Here is a 9,119-nt window from a genome sequence, read left to right on the forward strand (position 1 = left end):
AAGTCATTTTTTCTTTTTAAAACTGTGAACCAGAACCTTGACATTAGCTGCAACCTACTGAGATTCACGTTATGATTCTTCCCAAATTTAATTAAATGTCTCAGAACATTTTCTTTCCAGATCTGGGAGGATGCACATTTTATTGGATAGCATGGCTTCGCCCCCCTTCAATTTGTGATAAGGGGCTAAGGTGTCAAAGAAGGCCAGGAAATACCTCAAATGGCACTTCTGAGGTTTGTGTGCTTTGCCAAAATCTTTAATCTTGGTATACGAGTTGGCTATCCACTCCGTGGGATCAGAGCAAGTTCTGTTACTGCACTGCCCATGAGGGTAGATAAGCAAAACTGAGCACATTGCAATGATTTGAATAAGCTTCACGAAGAAGCAAAAGTTAATGTTATTTGTATTTTTAGCGAATATTTCCAGAAATAAATCAACAAGCCACTTCATTATTCTTGTAATTACTTAGCATCTCTTAATTCCAGAGGACTTTCTGGCTTGCTGGTTAAAAGGAAATGAATGCATCTTTTCAGCTCTAGAACTAGATTTCTAAATATTATTGTCCAATAAAATAAATCAAAGTTCCTTGGAGAAAAAGGCTGATACTTGTGCCAGGACAAAGAAAGTATAGGATGAGCCTGGAACATCTTGTAGTGTTAGAAATTAATGGTTTTAGAAAATAAATGCTCAAAAAATGATGGTGACATGTCAAAAGGTCTCAAGAAGCCAGCTTGAACAAGGTCCCATTGGCCAAATCTGGGACAATTAGAAAATAATAATAATATTAATAATAATAATAAAGGAAATGGATTATAATATATAGAAAAGAGTGAAAACTTGAGTCCATACTGGTATAAATAAATAAATGAGAAGGAAAATTCCTTTTTTTTTTTTACAGCAGAATTCTTTTTTTTTTTTTAATAGTTTATTTTCAAATTAGTTTCCACATAACACTCAGTGCTCATCCCCACAAGTGTCCTCCTCCATGCCCATCCCCCCTCCCCCCACATCCATCAGTCCTCAGTTTTTGTCAGCATTCAAGAGTCTCTCATGGTTTGCTTCTCTCCCTTTCCCCCACCATTTCTGCCCTTCTTCTCCCCCTTGTTCCTCCGTCAAGTTCCTCCTAATCCTCCTATACGTGCAAACATATGATATTTGTCCTTCTCTGCCTGACTTATTTCGCTCAGCATAACACCCTCAAGGTCCATCCATGTTGCTACACATGGCCAGATTTCATTGTTTCTCATTGCCATGTAGTATTCCATGGTATAGATAAACCACATCTTCTTGATCCATTCATCTGTTGATGGACACTTAGGCTCTTTCCATGTTTTAGCTATTGTTGAGAGTGCTGCTATGAACATTGGGGTACATGTGCTCCTATGCATCAGCATTTCTGTATCCCTTGGGTAAATTCCTAGCAGTGCTATTGCTGGGTCATAGGGGAGTTCTATTGTTAGTTTCCTGAGGAACCTCAGAATTCTAACAAATACATGTACAAGGAATGATTCCATTAGAAAGTCAGCATTTAGCAACCCTCACCATAGTAATACTTTCAGGCAAGAATCATCAATGGATTCTGCAATCAGTGAGTGAAAACCTGATGACAAATAAGAGAACAAATGACTCCACATTTTCCTCACAAGATATTTTACAGTAACTTTCTTTCAAGTAACTTCATAGTAGAGAACCCTGACAGACACGAATTGAGTCAAAATTAACATCCCCAATAATGGATGTTCCTCCTGATAGGACATGTTGAGAAAAAATGCAGCATCATTTCTGTGGTATTTCTGCCAAAAACTGCATAATCTGGATCAAATTATGAGGGAGCACCAGAAAAAAAAAAAAAAAACAATTTGAGGGACATTTTTTCAAAATGGCTTGCCTGTACCTTTCCAAAGCAATAAGGTCATGAAAATCAAATAGAAGAGAGAAAAAAAAACAAAGATAAATGGAAAAATCATTGAAATGGAAAACAGAAAGAATAGAGAAAAACCAATGAAACCGGAAGTTAGGTCTTTAAAAAAAATTGATGAACTTCCATTGGGCTGATAAAAAATAAAGATAAAAGACAAAAGTCACCAGTATTAATAATGCAATAGAATATATCACTCACTATAAAGCCTGGTGATTAAAATAAGCAATAAGAGCCCCCTCAGTGGCTCAGTTGGTTAGGCGTCCGACTTCAGCTCAGGTCATGATTTCATGGTTTGTGAGTTCAAGCCCCCACATGGGTCTCTCTGCTGTCAGCACAGAGTCCACTTCAGATCCTCTGTCCTCCTCTCTCTCTGCCCCTTCCTTGCTCGCTCTGTCTCTCTAAAATGTGAAAAAACAACAACACGAACGTTTAAAAAAGAATGTATAAATGAACAATAATAGAATATCAATTTTTTAAATCCAACTTTATACCAACAATTTAACAAATTAGATAAAATGAACAAATTAACTTAAAGATATTAATTAGACTAATTAATTAATTAGTCCAACCCAATAAGAATAGAAAACTTGAATAGACCTCTATTAATTGAAGAAATGGAATTTTTGAGGCCACCTGGGTGGCTCAGTCGGTTAAGCATCAACTTTGGCTCAGATCGCGATTTCATGGTTCATGGGTTCAAGCCCAGCATGGAGCTCTGTGCTGACAGCTCGGAGCCTGGAAATTGCTTCGGATTCTGCGTCTCCCCCTCTCTCTGTCCCTCCCCCACTCACACTCTGTCTTTCTCTCTCAAAAATGAATAAACATTAAAAAATTTTAATAGAAAAGAAATGGAATTTTTAATTAAAAATCTTTTCAAAAAGAATATTTCATGCCCAGGTGGCTTCTTCAGTGGTAAAGTCTAACATTTAGGGAAGAAATTACACCAATCCTACACAAACTTGTTCAGAAGATGAAGATACTTGTAAACTTACTCTATAAGGCTAAAAACATCACAAGAAAAGAGGACTATAAACCAATATCCCCCATAACCATAGACACAAACATTCTTAACAAAATTTTAGCAAAGCAAATCCAACAATATATAAGAAATTATGGTATGCCATGACCAAATAAGGTTTTTCCAAGGAGTAAAATGTTGGTTTAACATCCAAGAATCAATCAATGAAATTTCACCATATTTATACAAGAAGGAAGAAAACCACATGATCATTTCAGTAGATGCCAAATGAACATTTGATGAAGTCCAACAGAAATTCATGTTAAAATTTCAGCAAACTAAGAAGAGAAATTTCTTAAACTAATTAAGGGCATCTTCAATAAACATACAAAGGTCATCATTCTCAACAGTGACAGGCTCAGTGCTTTCTACCTAAGGAGAAGGCATGGATATCTTCCCCTCCTATTCAGTGGTCATTTGGAGGTTTTAGCCAGTTCAATAGGGAAGAAAAAGAAATGAAAATCAATGAATTGGAAAGGTAGAAGTAAAATTATTTTTATTGGCATGATACATTCTGTGTACATGATTATGTACATAGAAACGAATCTACTAGAACTAATAAGGGAATTTAGTAAGGTACAGGACACAATGTTAATATACAAACAACAATTTTAATTTTATATATTAGCAATAAACAATTAGAAAATGAAATTTAAAAACAACTCTGTATCAAATCGCATCCAAAAATATGAAATATTTAGAGATATATTCTTTAAAACATGTCAAGAACTCTACAAAAATTATATAACTTTACTGAGGGAAATTATAGACCTAAATAAATGTTATGAAATAGAAATTAATGAATTATAAAATTCAATTTCATGTATTAAAAAACTCAATATTGTTAAGATATCCATTCTCCACACATGCATCCATAGTCCCAGCAGGGATTTTAAGAAATGGATCCTGGAGGCGCCTGGGTGGCTTTGTGAGTTAAGAGTCTCACGCTTGGTTCCGGCTCAGGTCATGATCTCATGGTCTGAGATCGAGCCCCATGTAGGACTCCATGCTGGGCAGGGAGCTTGCTTCAGATTCTCTGTCTCCCTTCCCCTTTGCCCCTCTCCTGCTTGCACACCCTCTCTCTCAAAAAAAAAAAAATAGAAAAAAAGAAAGAAAGAAAGAAAGAAAGAAAGAAAGGAAGGAAGGAAGGAAGAAAAAAAGAACAAGAGAAAGAAAGAAAGAAAGAAAGAAAGAAACTGATCCTAAAATTTATGTAGAAATATAAATTTCCTCTCTTAACCCTCTTTCCACAGTTGTTTTTAAAAAGGTCAGAAAACTAAAAACTCTATTTCTCCCAGCCCATTGAAGCTGCGAGTCTAATTGTGTTTGCCATATAAAAACAGTCATATAATATTTGGCAGAGGATGGCACGGATACAATGAAGCCCGAGTCACCCCAAGTGGAAACAATTGAGAATAGATACTTCAAAAAGATTTGTGGAACCCTTTGTCACAGCAGTGTTCTATACTCTCTATCAGACCAACTTATCAATATCGTAAGTGGTACTGAAATGAGATTCATTGTTAAACTATCTTCCACAGCACTTGGAATCCTGCTCAGGCCCAAACATGTCTACCTACAGGATATCAGTGAGAACTTAGGAATTCCATATGCTCTGCTTTCCCTTTGATTCCTGTATTGTCAGTAAGTCTCATAGCCAACATGATTTGTTACTAGTATTGTGGATCTGCCCCAGGGAGGTTTCTTTTTATTCATCTATCTCCATGACCACTTCAGAATGACCATGAATGGAGGTCAGGGGCTCTGTTCTCCTTGGCACGTACAGCATTTGAAGTCCATCTACTGCCCATGAAATTTGGGGCACCCGAAAGCTTGAACAGCCAAAGTTTTTCTAAGTCCAGGATCTTAATTTCCTTGTCTATGCAATTACCTCAAAAACTCAGGGGACTACTGATGTATTTGCTTCCAGTGCATACTATGGGACAGCTGCCACTACAGAATAATTTACTAAACTGAATTCTTTTTTTTTATGTTTGTTTATTTATTTTGAGAGAAGGAGAGGGAGAGAGAGAGAGAGACAGAGAGACAGAGAGACAGAGAGAAAGAGAATCTCAAGCAGGCTCCAAGCTCAGTGTAGAGCCCAACCTGGGGCTCAAACTCACGATCGTGAGATCACAACCTGAACCAGTATCAAGAGTCAGATGCTCAACTGACTGAGCCACCCAGGCAACTCTTTAACTTGAATTCTTAAGCCTGATCCATTTCTTTGACTCCTATGCACCATGTCATTCTTTCCCTTGTTTCTGCAGCCTCTTATTCATGGGGGCTTATTTCCTTGTGTGCCCAGTTGCCTTTGGTTGCACTACTCTTTGCAAATTACTTATTGGGATTCCATAAAGCATAGGATGACAGTACTCTTTCCAGAGATACTTGGTTTTCCATTTTCCAAATTTATTTGGCAGTATCATTTGGGCAGTACCTTAAACCACATTTAGGGTGTGGGATTTCCTGACCCACTCAGGTCTTGAGAACTTGGGCAGTAAATCTTCACAATGACTGCACAATGACCACACATCTCTCAGGGTTAATTTTTTAAATTTCTTTTCATTTTTAATTATTTCTGCTTCATTCAACACTATGGCAACTTTCCCTGGAATCCCCCAGGTTTGTGTTCAGAAAAAGCAGGCTTATTTTGGGTTCATTCTAAGCCTGAGGGTAGAGTCCTTTGCATGTCCAGTGGAAAGCTGGGACCGCATCTGGTAACTTTCCACCTTGGATGGCCCTGGGAAATGACTTCTGTTCCTCTTGCCCTATGAAATTAAAAAGATAAACGTAAGTTTCCTGCTATCAGTAAACCACCCTAGGGAAGGTTTACTTGTGGAGTGCCTGGGTGGTTCAGTTAGTTGAATTTCCAACTTTGGCTCAGGGTATGATCTTGTGGTTTGCGAGTTTGAGCTCCTCATCGGGCTCTGTGCTGACAGCTCAGAGCCTGGAGCCTGCTTCGGATTCTGTGTTTCCCTCTCTCTGCCCCTCCCCTGCTTGTGCTCTGTCTCTCTCTCTCAAAGTAACTAAATACTAAAAGAAATGGTTTTAAAATTTAGACAAAGCTACAAAAGTGAGAAAGATGAAGTTTCTAATTTAAAAAATTGAAAATATTTTATTTAGAAATTTTATATACACTCAATATACAAAGTCTTTCCTAATTCTTGTGTTTTTATTATTCTTACCATAACAATGTGGTATTTTTAATGTAATGAATTTTTTCATCATGCCCTGAATAGGGGCTCCCAGATACCTTCAGTTTATCATAGGATGACTAATGTTTTCTATTCGTGCCCAGATATTAAAACAGTTTGGAAGTATTGGGAAGAAACCAAGACCACAGAAACATGCTGATTAATAAATAATTAACTGGTTTTATTTTTGAGTCAATTGTGTCCACTCCAAATTTCATATGCTGAATCCCTAACTCTCCAAAGTGATGGTTTTGGCGATTGGGCCTTTGGGAGGTAATTAGGGTTAAAGATGTCACAGGTGAGGGCCCTCATGACGGGCCTGACATCCTCATAAGGAAAGACACCAGAAAGCAAGCACTCTTTCTCTGTCTCCATCACCGACCACCACCAAATGAAGACACAGTAAGAGAGTGGCCAACCTCAAGCCAGGAAGAGAGCCCTCACCAAAGCCAACCATGCTGGCACTCTGATTTTTGGCTTTCAGCTTCCAGAATGTGAGAAAATTAATTTCTGTTGTGTGAATCTATGGTATTTTGTTATGACAGCTCTAGCTACTATAATAGCCAAATATGTTCACTCTCTATTTTGTGTTTGTTTCTAGAACACTAGATAAAATTACTTTAGTTATATTTTAAAGGGACATTTTAGGGGCACCTGGGTGGCTCAGTCAGTTAAGCATCCGACTTCGGCTCAGGTAATGATCTCACAGTTCGACGGTTCGAGCCCTGCATTGGGCTGTGTGCTGACAGCTAGCTCAGAACCTGGAGACTGCTGCAGATTCTGTATCTCCCTTTCTTTCTGACCCTCCCCTGTTCACACTGTCTCTCTCTCTCTCGCTCTCAGAAATAAAAATACTTAACATTTTTAAAAATAAAGGGACATACTTAATATTAATAACAAAATTTTTAAAATATTTTTTAAAACACTTATTCATTTTTGAGAGACAGACAGAGTGCAAGGAAAGGAGTATCAGAGAGAGAGGGAGACACAGAATCTGAAGCAGGCTCCAGGCTCTCAGCTGTCAGCACAGAGCCCAATGCGGGGCTTGAACCCACGAACCATGAGATCCTGACTTGAGCTGAAATCAGATGTGTAACTGACTGAGCCACCCAGGTGCCTCCAAAATTTTTTTAAATGTTAATTTATTTTTGAAAGAGACAGAGTGTAAGTAGGGGAGCGTCAGAGAGAGGGAGACACTGAATCCTAGAGCACAGAGTAGTCAGCACAGAGCTGGACTTGGGGCTCAAACTCACCAACCGTGAGATCATGACTTGAGCTGAAGTTGGACACCCAGGCTACTGAGACACCCAGATGCCCCTATATTAATTTTTAAACTGAAAAGTTTATTGAGATTTTCAGCAGTATGATTCTGTGCAAGTTTTTTTTTTTTTTAAATCTTTCTATTCCTCATTGTAAGCCTTATAGTAGAACCTTACAGGATTTTTATAACAATGAAATCTGTTAATATTTGTAGGGGCTTAGAGTACTGCCAGGCACAATATGCTATGTGTTTATTGAATTAAATATAAGTAAAAATAAAGTGGATTCTTAACATTATTTATATGTACAGTGTATTTTTAAATGTTGTCTTGTTACTATAAAAGCCAATTTAGGCCTAATGCCTTCTGTGTTTGTGTTTCTCCTTTGGCCTTTTCATGACTATTAATTATTAGAGTATTGCTGATTAATATATTATTTTCAGTAGAAACACAGAGGCTTTTAAACCATAGATTTTCTGGGGCGCCTAGGTGGCTCAGTTGGTTAAGCATCCAACTTCGGCTCAAGTCATGATCTCATGGTTTGTGGGTTCAAGCCCCACGTTGGGCTCTGTGCTGACGGTTAGCTCAGAGCCTGGAGTCTGTTTCAGGTTCTGTATCTCCCTCTCTCTGATCCTTCCCTGCTCACACTATCTCTCTCTCTCAGGAGTAAATTTTAAAACAACATTAAAAAAAATAAACCATAGATTTTCCTTTTCCTCACCCCAAACTCTTAAAAGATACCAAATATTTATACTAGGACAAAAAATCACTTTAATTTTTAATTTATATTTTTCTACACAGATAATGTGTATTTTATTTCTCCTCTCATCAAAACATAGTATTATCATTAGCCAATGATGTTAGAACATTTGAACAAGTCAGTATTTTTATTTGGAAGGCAACATTTGCAAATAGAAAAAACATTGTAAGATGTCATCCTTAAATATTAATTTCTTTATCGTATATAAAGAATTGTCTTTGTCAACAGTGACTGGAAGGCAGTTACCTCCATTTTCTTCAAACTAGAGAAGTTTGTAGTTGTTTTATTGTTTTTGCTTTTATTTCAGAAATAGCACATTTAAAACATTAGGAATGTTATCTTGATTTCTTACATGTTTGAAGCTTTAGACTCTACTCCCATTTATATATATTCATTCATTGGTCTTTTTGTACTAACATATCATTGCATTTGAAAAACATTATTATCGTGCTCGGTTTGGCAGCACATATACTGAAAAACATTACTCTTTCTGTTAAAGAATTAGGCACATAAAATTTTCTTATCAACATTCCTTCCATGGGAACTGGGTCATATTCTGAATATATCAGGGTTGTCTTCAATATGCCCATTTCACTTCTCAGGAAATATGTGGATCCTGAAAACAAACTGCTTCTAGAAGGCTGCAGATCCTGTTTAGAATTTAGGAATATCACCTGGATTTCCCATTCTCTGTCTTTTAATTCATGGGCTTTCATTCATGGAAGAAAAAACAGATCATCTTCAGTAGTGGAATTCCATCGAATGCTTGGGCAAAGTGGAGGCTTTGGCCATCCTTTGTGTCCAAAAAAGAAAAGAAATAGCAAACTATGAACCAGGGCAAGGAGAGTCTCTGTTCAACCCAGAGGTGCCTGTCACTGACCTGAGTGAGCTTTGGGGAACCAGGCCATCAGACGGTGTCTTTACCCAACCCCCTCCCCGCCTCCCCCCCCCCCCCGCGGGGGGG

The sequence above is a fragment of the Crocuta crocuta genome, unplaced genomic scaffold, assembly GCF_008692635.1.
Source record: "Crocuta crocuta isolate KB4526 unplaced genomic scaffold, BGI_CrCroc_1.0 scaffold207, whole genome shotgun sequence".
NCBI classification, from domain to species: Eukaryota; Metazoa; Chordata; class Mammalia; order Carnivora; family Hyaenidae; genus Crocuta; species Crocuta crocuta.